Raw genomic sequence first — 17,046 nt, forward strand, 5'->3', positions numbered from 1 at the left:
GGGGCAAGGACGCCTCAGTGGCGACCCCCAAGGACAATCCTGTAGCAGCAATGTGGGGCAAGATGGGATTGTCTGCCCCCGCTGAGGTGGTACCGCAGGCTGGAGGGGACTCCCTGCCGTTAACACAAGCGTTCATGGCCTCATTCATGTCCGAACTCAAGACCGAAATAGGCTCCCTGCGCACCGAAGTGCATTCCTCTGTTCTGGAACTCAGGAAAGAGGTTACGGACCAGGGCGAATGAGTGGCGGGCTGGAAAAGACAGTCGACACCCGCACAGAGGACCAGGAGCAACTCTGGCAACGCCTGGCCACCCTGGAAGAACAACATATAGAACTGCAACTCAAAGGGGAGGACTTGGAGAATCAGAGTCGCCGGAACAACCTCTTGGGGTGGAAGGGAAAGACATTATGACTTACGTGACACAGCTCCTCCACGAGGTCTGGGGGGACGATGACGCTTCCCCGCCGGCCCTGGACCGGGCGCATCAGGTCTCCGGGTCTCCGGGCCCGCGGGCAGACTGGACGTCCTGACGGACATTTTAACTAGAGTCCACTTCTTCACAGAAAAGGAGGCTATACTCAGGGCAGCGCGAGCCAAACAGGATCTCACCTATGCTGGGAACAAAATCCAGATCTTCAGGACCTAACCCCTAACGCCGCGTCTTCAAACCTGTGACGGACAAGCTGAGGAGCATGGATATCCCCTATCAGTGGCGGCACCCATTTGCCCTCATTTTTCAGTGGGAGTCCAAACGTAGGGTGATGCGGTCATACAAAGAAGCGGTTCAACTGCTCTGACTCCCCTCCGCTCAACCTGAAAGCCCCACTTGTCTCCCACCTCCTACACGGGTGCCTGCCAAACCATCCTGGTCTACTGCGCGTCATCACAAACGTTCGCCACCCCTTGATGAACAATCGTCTTTGCAGGCTAAGTAGGACATCATTGAACACATCAGGACCTTGGAGGGAGATAAATCAGAGGCAGGATCACTCTCCCCAACCTCCTGATAGACAGCCCACATACCCGCAGTGGTCTACATGACTAACCTCTGGGAGAGCGTCCTTCCCCTACCGGGATAGATGCCTGCTCTAGCGAACTGGACAACAGCCCAGCTCCCCGCTTCCAGTGTAGACGGTGCTGGAGCACCTCATCTGGACGAACCCGAGAGCAGCTGATGACCTACCCCATCTGTTCTTGAGAGAGTGACATCTCTGTGATCACCCAAACCTTGTGGTGCAGGCTGACCCACAACTGGAACAGAACAATGTGGCCCGGTTGGCCATTGTTGGTTATTTACTTTTCACTCTTATCTTTTCCTACTTACCTCACTCTTCTTCCTTACTTCTTCTTGTCTACTAGATGTGGCGGACGGGAGACCCCAATGCTGTGGGGCACCTCTCTTGACAGGACAGGCACGCTCTTGCGCCCCCTTCCCCTTGCCCTGCCCTGCTCCCTATGGTGGCATGATGGACTCATGCGCACCTCTCTTGACAGGAAGGACATGCTCTTGCTCCCCCTTCCCCTTGCTCCGACCTGCTTTTTATAGTGGCATGATGGACTAATTTGGGTTCAGACACGCCTATGGCTCTCCCGTTGCCCTTTAAAGGTTATATCCCTTAATGTTAAGGGGCTTAACTCTCCCAACAAGCGGCGGCAGATGTGGCGCTACCTTCTTCAACACAACCCAGACATTATTTTCCTCCAAGAAACCCATCTTTTAAAAATAGACATTCCGCGCATCGCACACCCTAAATATCCCCTCCAATTCTGGGCCACGGCACCCACCAAAACGGCAGGAGTGACAATTCTGTGCAGAAATGGTATGAGGCAGGGGGAACTTAAAGTCTTTCGCAGCTCAGATGGATTCTTCATTAGAGCGGGGGTAGGGATTGGGAAGCGCCTATTCATGCTGTGTAATGTCTATGCGCCTAACTAGATGCAGGACTCCTACGTCCGGACGCTCTTGCGGGATCACGTGCTGCAGAACGACCCCTCATTGATTCTGGGGGGAGATTTTAACCTAGTATGGGACCCTAGGGTAGAACCCAGTGAAGCTTCTTCGACTAGGACGGGGGCTATGTCTTCCACTCTCCGGAGACAGATAGCGGACATTGGCTTGATGGATAAATGGCAGTACCACTCTCCTGAGGTAAGGGATTTCTCGTTCTACTCACATGCTCACCGCTCGTACTCGAGTATCGACTATTTCTTTATCTCTCACGCCCTGATAAGAGACATGCTGGCGACATCTATGTCTGCCATATCACTTTCCGACCATGCCCATGTTGAGCTTCTCCTACAGGACCCGGCCGCTTGCCCCACCCGTCCCCCGCTGTGGCGCCTGCCGCCGAAGGTCCTGCGTGATCCATCCGATGTGGAAAGCAGACGGACTGCCATTGACTCTTACTTCACGAGTAATTATATACCCGAAACACCCTTTCCCATGGTGTGGGATGCCTTCAAGGCTACAATCTGTGGCCACATCACATCCCTATCGATTTCGGGGACGCGCGAGGCCCGACTTCTGGAGGATAACCTCTCTAAGGACATTAAAAAACTAGATAGACAAGATCAGGAGCACCCCGCGCTTGCAGGTCGATGGCGGCTCGCAAACCTACGGGGGCAACTACGCTCCTTGCGCACCAATAAAGCTGAGAGATCCGTTCTAGCCTTAAAGCACCGGTACTTTGCAGGGGGAGACAAAGTGGGCAAATTGTTGGTGAAACGCCTGCAAGTGCTGGCAGTAAAGGCCCATATAGCCAACATCCAATTGCTAGATGGAGAAAGGGTCACCACGGAACGGGCCAAATGTGAAGCCTTTAGAGCCTATTACGCTGCCCTTTACACGGCAGAAGCACCATCCCAGGACCTCATCAATTACGTTGTGAACCAGTTTACCTGAACTCCAATTCATCCCCACCATGCCAAACAACTAGAAGGTCCTCTCATTACAGAGGAGCTGACGGCAGCGTTAAAAGACCTTCCTCTTGGGAAGACGCCGGGACCGGATGGCCTACCACTGGCCTTCTACCGCATGTTTCTGGTGCAACTCCAACCCCACCTCTTGCGACTATATAATTATTTCTCGGATGTGGATGGGCCGACTCCCTGCATGGGTATGGCAGAGATAGCCCTTATCCCCAAACCGGGAAAAGACCCCACGTTATGTGCTTCCTATCGCCCCATAGCCTTGCTGAACACGGACCTTAAAATATACACATATGCCTGGCCTTGTGGAGCCGTACCAAGTTGGCTTCATCCGCAACCGTCAAGGGGCGGATAATGTGCGTTGACCTGGTGGGGAAAGCACACCACTGGAACATACCGGCTTGCCTTCTGTCGCTTGAACCGGAGAAGGTGTTTGACTGGGTGGACTGAACCTTCCTCCGGGCAGTGTTGCAGAAAGTTGGACTGAGCTGGAACATGATTTCCATGATCATGGCCCCCTACATTTCTCCACAAGCTAGGGTACGGGTCAATGGACAGCTTACAGATCCATAGGGGTACTCAATAGGGGTACTCTAGCGGGGATGATCAGGCAGACTGCGAACATACATGGCCTCTCCCTCGGGGGTCAGCAGAACAAGGTAGCACTCTTCGCAGACGATCTTATCCTCACATTATCGCGTCCACATATATCCTTCCCGGCACTTCACTCACTGCTACAGTCCTTTGAGCGGGTCTCAGGCCTTAAAATCAATCATTGCAAATCCTGGGCTCTGAATATTACAATCCCTGAAGAAGAGATACCAGTCTTGAAAAAGCTTGCTCCCTATCAATGGGCCACTGACCACATCCGGGTGTCTAGGGCTTCAACTGACTCCCTCCCTTGACACGTGGACCCAAGTAAACTGGCGGGAATGCAGGAGAACTGTTTTGGAGGACTTGAGAGGGTGGAAATCTCTGACGCTGTCCTGGCTGGGCAGACTTAACGCCATTAAAATGCCGATACTCCCTAAAATTCTGTATTTATTCCAATGCCTTCCCACCCCTATTCCACAACACCAGATACAGGGCATTCAGCGAGATCTCACCACTTTCATATGGGGCGGGCGTGAACCAGGATTCTCCACAAGATCCTCATGCTACCGTGCGACAGAGGAGGGGTAGCATGCCCCAACCGCCTGGAATACTATTGGGCCTCTCATCTTTGCTTTGTCTCGGAGTGGACAACTACTGAAAGCGACAAGGTCTAGCTCCATATGGACAGGGCGGTAACTAGGCGTACCATCTGGGATCTTACATGGTTCCACTGTACTGCACGCTCCTGGAGCGCCTATATTGCTGTGCCCACAAAAACAGACCTAGATATATGGGACAAGGTGGCCGTGCACGAGGGAATCCCGACTTTCCCATCCCGCCAACCCCCCATTGCAGGTAGCCCACTATTCCCTCTGGCCCTTCACCCGCAAACATTCACCAAATGGTCTCAGGGGGATGCAGAGTGATCAGCGATCTGTACGAAGGGGGAACGCTTAAGACATTTGCCCAGTGCAGAGAGGAATTTTACCTTCCATCGGGAGCGGGACTCCAATATGCGCAGCTGCACACTGGGTATCCTCACCGGAGATGCAACAGGCGGCCGTCCGCCCCTTCACCCCTTTTGAGCGGCTGGTCTGTTCTTTTGACGAATCAAAGGGCCTTATCTCTCGAACATACCAGATCCTGCAGCATCCCCCGGTACTGCCTACCCATCCATACCAACGCCAATGGCAACTGATGTCCTCCACGGAAATCACACCCACCCAGTGGAATCGCCTATGGCGTGACATTCCTAAGATCTATCGTAGTATCTCGCAGAGGGAAAATGCATACAAGATTATGACGCAATGGTATTACATGCCCGCCTGCACAAAATGTTCCCCGCCAAATCCCCTTTCTGCTGGAACTGTTCGACTGCATCTGGAGGCTTTATTCACCTTTGGTGGGCTTGCCCACTCCTAACCCTGCTCTGGAAGGAAGTCCTTAGTCATATTAAGAAGTTATTGGGCTTCCCCCTGCCTGAATCCACAACCACGATCCTTTTAGGCCTCAAGCCTGACAACCTAAAGGCACCTACCCGCAGCGATTGGATTATAGCCCTTCACATGCTTGGGGCGGCTAAACAACTTATAGCATTGTATTGGAAGAAAGCGGAGACCTCTTCCCAATTGCATCTTGGTTTGTGCGCTTTTGGCATGTAATAACCATGGAACTATTTATAGCGCGACTGCAATCACGTGACGCTCGCTTCACCATTGTCTGGCAACCCTTAGTCAATTCCCTACTTACTCTCCAAGCTTAGAGCTCTACGACTCTTTGAAGATGCTATACTCCCGCCACACCCCAACAGACTACTCCCGCAGTCAGACCAACTCTGCGCGTAACCTCCTCTGACAAGTATTAGGACTTTCCATAACATGCGCCGCTGAACCCTCTCCCCTTCCGCCAGCATGCACTTTTCTGCCGCTATCTATCTGTCTTTCCTACTACCTCTTCTCTTTCCGACACTTTTCTAATCAACTCATCACTGCTCTCTTTTTATGAGCCTCTTCCTCGTGTTCCTAGTGTTGTTATTTTTAAAGGGTCCTGCGACTTCCCACAATAGACCAAAATTGCTATATATTGTGTCACGCAGCCGGCCCAGCAGGGGTTGTAGGCGACGTGCTGTGTTCAAGCTATTTTACTACTTATTCTTGACACTCTTGGAGACTCTCTTCCAACTCCCGCGTTTCAGAAATTTGGAAGCGTCGCTTAGTCGTGCCTCGTTTAACCCCAGGGCGGGCTGGATTGCTTTTTAAATTGCGCATAAAAGAATACTGGGGGCTTCGTGTCCCATTCTCCACCCCTCTTTTTCGGACCTTGAATTTTTTTTGCAGAGTCGCCTTGTTTATTTATGGGCGTTCCGCATTTCCTAATGGCACCTGCTTAAGAGCCTTTGTTACTTGGGGGCCCGCTATAATGCCTTTTCCCTTGTAGATGGGGGGCGGTGAGCCTTATATGACTAGTGGTTTTGGCTATCATAGGCATTTTACTAATTGTTAGGACCTTCTACGAGTAATGAGGGCGTGGGTATTGTGCTTAAGTCTAATTCTATTTTGCATCCCCTCATTGAATCTTACCACTCTGGTCAATATACCATTTGCCTGTTTTAGCCTACTTTTCTATCTCCCAAGGTCTACTGGCCATCAGTGCCTGCATCCTGGCCCCAGTGATTTACAGAATTGTTTATCCGGAGGACATTAGAAACCAATACAGGTAATAGACCTAGAGAATAATAGGAATTGACAATTTTTTTTTGGGTCATAGCTGCTCACCCTTGTTATGATCCCCTTCACCTTTTCCATAGACCCTGTAATGGCTGTGTACTATGGCCCTTGTCCGACGCTTTTTGGGCGCATTGACCTGACTGAATATGTATCAGAGAGAAAAAATATTTTTCTCATGCCTGCCCTCGTGACAACTTTACCCTCTGCCTTATACTCCCTTTATATACTTCTTTTATACAGATTACCCGGATCGTCAATAAATTCCTTTCCAATTCGTGGCAAAGCTGGCACACAACCAGATGTAATCCGTTTCACCTACATCTTTATTAACTCCAGACGTTGGAAGTAAGTTTCGTCTAAGAATTGTCTTTATCTCGTCGTCTGGCGTCTTTAGTATTGCCCTCAAAAGATCGTCATGTCCCCAGAAATACCTTAGTGCCAATAAATTAGCCTCTCTCCACTTTTTTTCTTCGTCTTATTTTTTCCTTTCCCCTTTTCTCCTAAATTTGGATTCCTACAGAGTCGGATTAGAAGACTTAGTCCAGGATTTGCATCATTTTAAGATACATTGATATTGGGAAAGGAGCCGCACGGAATTTCTCCTTTGAAGACTTACTTGGAAGCATCTTCTTCCAATCTAAAAGGTATTCATTCTCAAAAAAAAATTACGACTTGCACTTTACTGTTTTCTCATCTCCAGTTCTTCCTCTTTTCTTTTCTTTTCCCCTCCTTCTCCAATATTTTGTATCATATACACCTGAGATAGACTCAGAATTGAGATTAAGGCACTCCCCCTTGAGCCTCAAATGTTTCACATTCGCTGCTTTCCTTTTCTTCCCAATTGATGCAGCTTAAATGATTTACATTAAGACTTTATATGTTGACCTTAATGTTGGAGACATTAGAATAATCTATAACGGATGACTTATGTAGCCCCATCATCTGTCATCATTTTCTTGCTGTCTGTTTAGCAATGTTTTTATTATATGTGAAATTAGGCCTGTTTATGTCCATGTTTGTACAGGTTGGCTCTTTGATGTAGGCCTATTTTTAACAATGTCTGTGTAGCATATCTGTCTCGGTCAAGCGCTGAGTAGATATATGTTATGTCAATTGTAGTTTGTTATTTTCGTTTTTTAACAAAATCTTACTGTAAACATGTTTGTATTAACAGCCCTGAAGAAGTCCCTTCGGGACGAAACGCGTCGGCTGTATGGTGTTAAAGATTGAAAATAAAGAACTTTGAAAAACAAGAAAAACATCATCTTTTCGTGACTCATTATATTAATAATATTACTGTTTGAAGAACTTTGTGGTGCACCTTTGCGGTTGTTTACTTTTAGGCAGAATCTGTTTTGATATGCAATACAAACACAAGTACCAACGACCTAGAGCTACCGTCCATCACCACTACAGCAAACTTCCCACCATCCTCTAAATAGTCAATGGGTCTCATAAAATCCAATTATATCTTAAACCAAACTTTCCGTGGAACATTATACCTCAAAGGATAGCTGCCTTTCATTTTCAGCCTTGTTTTGCTTTGATTACAACCCCTGTGGCACTAAACCTACGAGATAGATCGTTGAGCTCGCAGGGACCAACTAGCTCAATATTACCACTCTCACCTGGGCCCATATAACATTTACACTTTGAACTAGCCGTCCTGCCTAACTAATTACTCATTTAATCACCCTATCCGTACTTTAAGTCCTTCTAGAACTTATACCTGCAAACAATGACTTACCAATCCTTGTCACCTTTGCTATAAGTCCTAGGGATCGAAAAGGGAGTTGAGTTTAAATAGGCAGTATTTAAAACATTTACCTTTCCTGTAATAAACCACAGACTTGGGGAGAAGTTTTAAAAGATTTATCTATGAAAGATCTTCTGAGTCAAAATGAGAAAAGCCACAATCTTGTGACTATGAATTTTACAAACAAAAGAATATAACCAGTAGGACATAAAGTTTGCAAGAAATCATAGGAACACCTTTAACCCTTTAACCGCGGCGGAAATTCCGCCACGGTGCGGGTGATTTATAGCGTGGGTGTGGTTCGGACGGCCCCTGGCCGTCCTTCACACACGCCCACTGTGACGTCGGACGGCCGCTGGCCGGCCGACGTACGCAAGGGGTTAAACATTGGTACCTGGGAATGGTGAGAAAGGGAAATAGCACAAGGACATACCACATAGATTATATTTATCTAGAATGGTGCAATGACCAATCCTGGTCACGGGCTGGGTCAAAAGACCAGGGCTAGGCTCCCGACTAATCAGGTGCCCACGGGACAAGACAGGCACAGATCAGGACAGGTGACCTCCTCTAAGTGCAATGCCAGCGTCACACCCCTCTCTCTAGGATAAGCCAATTAATACCCTGATTGGGTAATCGATTCTTCTGACAGAGTGCTCTGCCAGCACCTTTGTTCTCGATCGCCTATTGAGTGCGTTGGGTCAGTAACAGGTCAGCTATTCGGACAAGTCAGACAATTTCTCTATCTAAACCTACCTTAGTTATACTATTTTGAGGGCAATGTACTTCCCCCTAAATATTGCAAATCTATGTGTTCCCCTTTAGTGATTGGTTGGAAAGATGAGGAGAGGTCATCACACCATACTAAGATGAGATCATCTAAATTGACTTGAATTGATCAAGTTCCCACCCATAATTTATTTTCTAATGCCTTTATTCCGCCCACCAATATTGACATACAAATGATATACATTGTATTTATTTGAGTCTTCTTGCTTCCTCTTTAGAGGTCAGTAGAGCAGGTTCCCAGGAACATTATGGGTAAGAAGGGTGTTGGCAGCTATTCAATGCCAATGCTTCAGCAATTTCAAAGTTTTGAGTGCGCTTGCGCAGCATCGCCCAAGATGGAGGATGTGACAGTATTCAGGCCCAAAGTACGAGCTATCAGCAAAGTCAAAGAGAAACATCTTAGAATACAAAAATAAATGAATGCACTGTACACCGCGTATCTCTGCTCTAACCCCATTACTTTATTTTTACTTTTGCATTAATGGTTAAGCAAAACGAACAAGCTTAGTACAAGCTGCAGCATAAGCGTGAGCATGTGAGGTTTAAAGTGGCCATTTCTGGCACTAGTGCGCAGAAGCGAGAAAATCCCTCCATAGCAGAGATACGTCATACCACGTAGATGTGGCGGACGCATGCGTAGTACAGTTCCTGTGTTTTCGGCGGCCATTTCAGGACATTCGAGTTAATGTTAGTAAAAGCACATAGGCGAGCTTCCCCTAGATACTAGAAATGTCATGAAATGCAAATTTTAATAGACGAAACATGTTGGTTAATATGTTATAAGTTATTTCGAGAGGGCTGAGTACAAGCAAGTCTCGTTATATGTGAAACCTTGCTCTTAAATCCCCTCTTTGATGATATTTTATATCATCACAAATTAAGGAACCAGATGCCAACTTCAACATTCTCCCAGTTCAATTTCTTCAATTACTTTGGGAGTTCTTTTTCACTCTCATTCTTTTGTATATATCCCCTTTAATTCTTCCATTTGAATCTCATCTAATTTTCTTTTGTTCTTTTTCTCATTTACTGTATATCTTTTTCTATTTCTGCAGCATTTTCACCAAATCATTATCACCAATATTATTAGTGATATTCCCATCATTGGCATTAGTACTTTACCTACAATACTTCTACCTACATTATAAATCCAATTACCAATAGAAGAGAAACCATCAGTTAGTCTCTTCCATGCACTGTCAACTTCCAGTGGTTTCAGTTCTTCTTCAAAATTAGTAATGTTTCTTATATACCTTCCAATTTCAACACTTTTATCTGGTATATAAGTGCAACAATGTTGCGCTTTCAACATTCTACAGACTCTGCCCCTTTTTTGCCAATAATATGCCAAGAGCAAGTCGATTTTGTAAAACCATTGATCTGATCGCAAACAATTCGGTATTGATCAATAAGAATCCTTCAGCAGTGTCAGTCGATAAGCAATCCACCACTGTAGACAATTTACAGATTCTTTGAGTATTCAGAATTACTCCCACTGAAGGTGTCAATGCACTAAATATATCACCTACAGTTTCTGAAAAACATGCTCTTTTATATCGAGTTAACTCATTTTCGTGTTCATTGCTTCCAGTGATTCTTTTTACAGGATATACTTTTGGGAATACTATATCAAAATAGCAACTCCTATACCAATGATCAGGCAGATTAAAGTAAGCTTTGTTCCCACAAATGCAATAGACTCCAGGAAATACTGGATCAGTTCCCCCCTTTTAGTCCCCAACCCCCAATTATGAGGAAATTGTGTTCACATTCACTGGAACCGATGAATACATTGGTTTTTTTTGTTTTTTTTTTACACATTACTCTTTTAATTTGTTTCTAAAGTCACAGTGCATGACAACTTATCAAATATCGTTTAGGAAAACAGAACGACAAATTCTTATGAAATCCAGATTTTATAAAGTCTGTCAAACACATATCATTGCTACTGAAGAGCCAACAGTAAAAACATCAAACTTGTGAAGGAGAAATCCAAACAGGCTTCAAACCCTGTAACACGATGAAAGGTAGAAAGACAATAGTGTTTGTTAATGGTTTTGCTTTGAAAGCCCCGTTTAAAGAAATATATGTTCAGAATTACGCCATCATGAAATAGCGAGAGAAAAATGCTCTTTGCACACACGCGTGGATACAAGCTAATACAATCATATGAAGCTCATTCTAGCTAATTAATGAATGAAAATGTAAATCTGCTTGTGCACATTGCTTGCAAAACACCATTTAGGAAAATCAGACACTTTTCTTTTGCTTTTTTCTCTCTGAATCTTCTTCCTTCTCTCTTTCGATTTCTGCTACCAGGGATTCTATTTCTTTGGCATCAAATATCTTCAGCAGCTGGTTTCTTCTTATCACGGCAAGCTCAATGTTTTTACCACCCGTCTGTACAACCTCGAGTAAAGCTCTTATTGCTAGCTTGATTGTGTCACTGTCGGTTTCAATTGCTTCTGTGTAGTTCTTTTCCAAAAACTCGCGGACAGTTTTTGCACTACGGCCAATAGCATTTGCCTTCCAAGCATTGTATGTACCAGATGGATCCGTCTGATACAGCCTTGGCACACCATCATAATCAAAGCCCATTATTAATGCAGATATACCAAAGGGTCTGCGCCCATTGCTTTGAGTGTACCGCTGCTTTAAAGTTGCTATGAAGCGTGTTATGTACTCCACTGTGACCGGATCCTCAACAGTAAGCTTATGACTTTGACACTCCACACGGGCTCTGTTAATAACTATTCTAGCATCAGCAGTCAGTCCTGCAAACGCCATACAGACGTGATCATCAAGAGCACAAATTTTTCTGACCGTTCTTTCCTCCTGAAGTTTTGCAACAGATTTCTTCTCTACCCCGAGGATAACTATATCTTTGCCACGAATTCCAACAGCGGTGGAGCCCTTTTTAACGGCTCCCTGTGCATATTCCACCTGGAACAGGTGCCCATCTGGAGAGAAGACCGTGATCGCTCTGTCATAGCGTGAAGACATCCTTGCTTCTGTTAACCGTTTCGATGAATACATTGTTATACTCTGTTTTCTTTCTATGGAGACAGATTTTCCGCTTCTTTTCAATGTCCAAAGATATAGCAGCATGAGGTTTGCCAGTTGCCATAAATTCCTCCCTTTCAGCCCATTTGGGTATCTGAGGTTTCGGTTCAGTGGCTTTCTTTTAGAAATCCTGTCTCCTTTTCTCTACTAAATTTAAAAATATATTTTCTTCTTCATGTAGTTTACATGTTAAATTGTCTTTGTGTGCATTAGCTATATCTATTTCTTTCATTGTTAGGAAAAATTCACCAAAGAACTGGGCATCTTTAGCACTAAGGACAGGATTAATTTTTCTACGTATAGGAATCTCAGGGAAAATAACATATATGTTAGAATAATAATACTGTAATCTTCCAGTTTCATAAAACAGGCTAGTTAATATGCTACAGGAAATACCATAGGTCAGGGATAAATGATGGTAGGTAACACCTTCAGCTACTGAAGTGGGTAATTTCATACAGACATAACAATCACTAATCTGCATAGTCTTTACTTAATGTACTAATAGACTAGCAAATACATTCAACTCAGTTTCGTTTCTGTTTCTAAAGTGATGTAATTCTATATCATCTGGTGCTTCTAAGTCTACTCTATCTTGTTTGTGGTGCGCTATCTTTCTGTGTATACTAATGTCATTTTGCTTCACAGCCATCAAATACGGTATTGCTATTGTCAGTCCTAGCCATACTACAAGTACTATCAATATACTACATATGTATATTCTACAACATGTCTTTATACAAATTATTTTCGAGTTTACAGTAACTCCTTTATCAGCCATTTTTGTTGACTAAGGAGGCTTAACCCCTCTTTGAGAATTTTACACAGAATACACGTGATTTATCTGAAGTTGGCCACACTTCTTCAATATCTTGATCAGCAATCAATTCTTCATCACTTTCATCACTTATTTCTAGATTTTTGAAATCCTCAAGGATGACGTATGTCCATTTAGGGCCCTTGAATTTATTGTTCAGCTTTTTCAAGTGTGGACTTCTCCTTCTTTGATTGCTTGTAGACGGTTCAGTTTGACTTGTCACTTCATCTACTTGTTCAGGCTCTTCATCTATGACTAGGCGATATTTCAGTCTTTTAACAAAACCAGGCCATTTATCACCTTTTCTGAATCTTTTAGCTGGCACTGTATTTTCTGATTCTTCAAATGTTCTTTTGTTTTCTTTAAGTTGTGGCGCAACTTGTTTTTGTCAACTTTAGGTTTCCTTTCTAACTCACCTTGTCCAGGACTTATTTCTGTTGACTGTTCCGCCTGAATGGATTCTTCTAGACTAATCAGACCTGATTCAGGATATGACTTTGTTGGGCCTGGAATTTTTTCTTCGTCCTAAACCCGTCTTGCTAATCCTGTCTGGTCCTGTACAGGTCTTTCAGATTCTCTATTGTCTGCTGCCTGTGCGTTTTGTCTAGTACCTATCTGTCCCTCCTCAGACAATGGAGTTCTGGTAGGGGTTTCGTTGGTCTGAGTATATTGCTCTTTCCTTAACTGGTCCTCCTCACGATTACCATTAGCTTGTATTTCTGTAATCTGAGTACGTTCTTCTATACCTATCTCATCCTCACTATCAGTCTGACTATCTAAATATGTCTGGCTTCTTGTTCTCACTCTTATTTCAGGTATGTCAACCACAGGAATCCATTCATCCTGACTGGTGCTCGGTTGTTCTTTGTCAACTACTTCAGGATCAACTTCTTGATACCCTTCAGCTGCACAACCTTCAGCCTCAACTTTGTCAGTTTCTGGTATTCGTTTAGTGTGGCTGGCATGGAATCACTTGGGGATTCCCTTGCACTTTACAGCTGTGGTGGTGACCAATATCACTTGTTCTGGTTTTCCCCATCTTGGTGCAAGGCAAGATTCCCTGGTGTGATTCTTTATCACTACCCAATCTCCTGGGTTCAAATCATGTGCTGGAGTTGAATGTCTGGCTTCAGTGTCTTCCCCAACCTGGTGAGAGATAGAACGCACTTGGTCAGCCAACTCTTTGCAGTACTCCAACACTAAATCATCAGATATAGTTAACAGCTGATTTACTGGCACACATGCTTGCCTCATTGCCCTTCCCATCAGTATCTCATGGGGACTCAAGCCTGTTTTCTTGTCTGGAATGCTTTTGAGTCCTTCAGAACCAGAGGTAAAGCAGCAGGCCATTCTAATTGGGTAGATTCACACATCTTTCCCAATCTTGCTTTAATCGTGCCATTCAATTGTTCTACCACTCTAGAAGCCTCTGGGCGGTATGCCCAGTACAGTTTTTGATCAATTTTGAATGCTTCACAGATCAGACTAATTATTTCATTATTAAAATGTCTTCCTCGGTCTGACTCAATTGTTACTGGAAAACCGAACCTAGGAATGAGTTCTCTTAAAAAGAGTTTGGTTACAGTTAAGCTATCATTCCTGTGAGTAGGGTATGCTTCCACCCATTTTGAAAATAGGCAGACAATGACCAAAATATACGTCAATCCTCGACAAGCAGGTAACTGAATGAAGTCAATTTGTAATCTAATAAAAGGGCCTTCTGCTTTCCCAATTTTCCCAGGGCACACTACAGTTTTCTTACCAGGGTTTAATCGCTGACATATTAGTCATCTCTGGTAAAGACTCTCTGCTACGTTCCTGAACTTTGCATTGAACCAGTCCCTTCTAAACAACCTCACCATTGCATCTCCCCCTATGTGAGTGTCCCCATGGTACATTATGGCCATTAGTGCAAGCATACAATCAGGTAACACTGGTCTCCCATCTAGGTAGACTATTATGCCATCTTCAGGTCTTGCCTGACACCCTATTTTCTGCCAGGCTTCCTTTTCTTTGGGCTCTGCTTCACCTTGCAAATCTCTCACTTCCTCCCATGTATTCGCACCACTCAATAGCATAAGTGGGCAGCTGTTTCCACATGCTTCAATTTTCTTGTTTATTGCCATTTTATACTTGGCACAATGTTGAGCCACTTGGTCAGCATATTGGTTACCAGCTGTCACTCTGTCAGTTCCAGATTGGTGACCACGGCCAATTCTTTGGGCAATTTAATTGCTTCAAGTAATTCCTTTACATATTGTCCATTTTTAATAGGAGTTCCTGAAGAAGTTATGAACTCCCTTTGCATCCATAGCTGGTCAAAGTCATGCACAACCCTGTAACCATAACGGCTATCAGTGTAAATGATTACTCTCCAATTTTTTCCAATTTTGCACGCTTCTATTAAAGCAATCAATTTGGCTACTTGTGCAGACTTGACTCCTGGTAAATAGGATGTTTCGACTATATTTGATAGTGTGCATACAGCAAAAGCAGCGCTTAGTCCTCTTTCCTCATGGCGCATACACAAGCCATCTACAAATAACTCATGCTCTGGGTCTTTTAAAGGTTCTTCCTGTATGTCTGCGCAAGGTTTAGTACTGAATTCAGTTAAGTCAATACAATCATGTTCGACTTCCTCTCTTACTTCCTCAAAGTGAGAATCTGGCAATAAGGTAGATGGATTTAGAACAGTGCATCTCACTATTGTCACATTTTCTGAACCAAGAATAATTCTTTCATATCTAGTCATCCGACTAGGTGTTAGGTGCTGAGTACGTGTTCTGGTTTACAGAATCACGACTGAATGTGGAACATACACGGCTACTGGATGTCCCATGACAACGGATTCACTTTGCTCAAGACTCATGCATGTTGCAGCTACTGCTTTTAGACAACCTGGCAGTGCAGATGCCACTGGGTCCAATATTGCAGAAAAATATGCCACAGGTCATCGCATTAACCCATGGGTCTGGGTTAGGACTGAAAGAGCACAATTGTCTCTTGTGTCACAAAATAGTGCAAACTCTTTTGAATAATCAGGCATCCCTAATGCTGGAGCTTCACATAAACTGTTACGCAGTTTCAGGAAAGCAGTCATGCTTTCATCGTCCCACTCGACTGGGCCCTTTGCTCGTTTCTTTGTCATTTGTACCAATGGCTTTGCAAGCACTGCAAATCCCACAATCCACTGCCTGCAGTATCCTACAACTCCGAGAAACATTCTGATTTCTTTCTGAGTTTGGGGTAATTTCATGTTTTGAATGATTTTGATTCTTTCGGATATCACTCTCCCGACCCCTCTTTCTATCTGGTGTCCCAGATACTTTACTGAGGTTGTACAGTATTGCAATTTCTCTGGGGACACTTTATCTTCACCTTTTGCTAAATGGTTCAGATATGCAATGGAATCAATCACACAGTCATTTCTTGATCTCGATGCCAACAATAGGTCATCGATATACTGCACCAGGACAGATTTTCCGGGCAGCACCAGTGATTCAAGGCACTTTTTCAAAATCTGATTAAAGATAGATGGACTTTCCGTGTACCCCTGAGGAATACCATTCCAAACGTAAACATGCATGTCAAATTTGAACGAAAATAAAGATTTGCTACCTGGATGCAGCGGGATGGTAAAGAAGGTATGGCATAAATCAATTACATTGAACCATCCGGCTCCCCAGGGTATTTGATACAGAATTACAGCTGGATTTGGTACTACTAGGGCAACATGGGACGACAATTTTGTTAATTTTACGGAAGTCTTGGACCACCCTATTCTTTACATTTGGTTTCTTCATACCAATTATAGGTGAATTACAAGGACTGCTCATTATTTCTTCCAGAATACCTTGTTCAACCAAACGCCCTATTTATTGTGCGACTCCTGCTTTTATCTCGGGACTCATTTTGTACTGTCAAATATTTGGGTAAACTGCACCTTCTTTTACTGTCACTTTTATGGGATCCACATCTGCCATTAGGCCTACTTCTTTACCTGTATAATCCCATATATCAGGATTTACAAAAGTTTTTAGTTCTCCTGGTAAGTCTTCTAGGCATATCTTTTTAACTTCTGTTCCTTGTCTGGCTAGCATAATTTTATACACTCCGTCTTTATCTGGAGTCTGAATTTCAACACCATTTGGTGTACAAAAGATTGTACAGTTCATTTTGCACAATAGATCCCTTACTAGCTACTTTACAGGGCTAGAATCGCACACTACAAATATATGCATTTCTCGGAAGTTGCCATACAGACTTCCATAGGTTCTGTGACAGGGGCCTTAATTTGTTTATTCGAAATGCCCACTACTTGGATCGCTTCTCCTGAGAGGGGTAGGTTTGGAATGTCTGCTGTTCTCACAGT

The 17,046-nt window shown here is 44.2% G+C and overlaps 1 pseudogene; it reads right to left on the reverse strand.

The window, feature by feature from the left end:
- Positions 1-10,962: 10,962 nt before the first annotated feature.
- LOC144824829 (proteasome subunit alpha type-7-like pseudogene) lies at positions 10,963-11,812 on the reverse strand (annotated as a pseudogene).
- Positions 11,813-17,046: the final 5,234 nt, after the last annotated feature.

The sequence above is a fragment of the Lissotriton helveticus genome, chromosome 3_1 (genome assembly GCF_964261635.1).
Source record: "Lissotriton helveticus chromosome 3_1, aLisHel1.1, whole genome shotgun sequence".
Taxonomy (NCBI): Eukaryota; Metazoa; Chordata; class Amphibia; order Caudata; family Salamandridae; genus Lissotriton; species Lissotriton helveticus.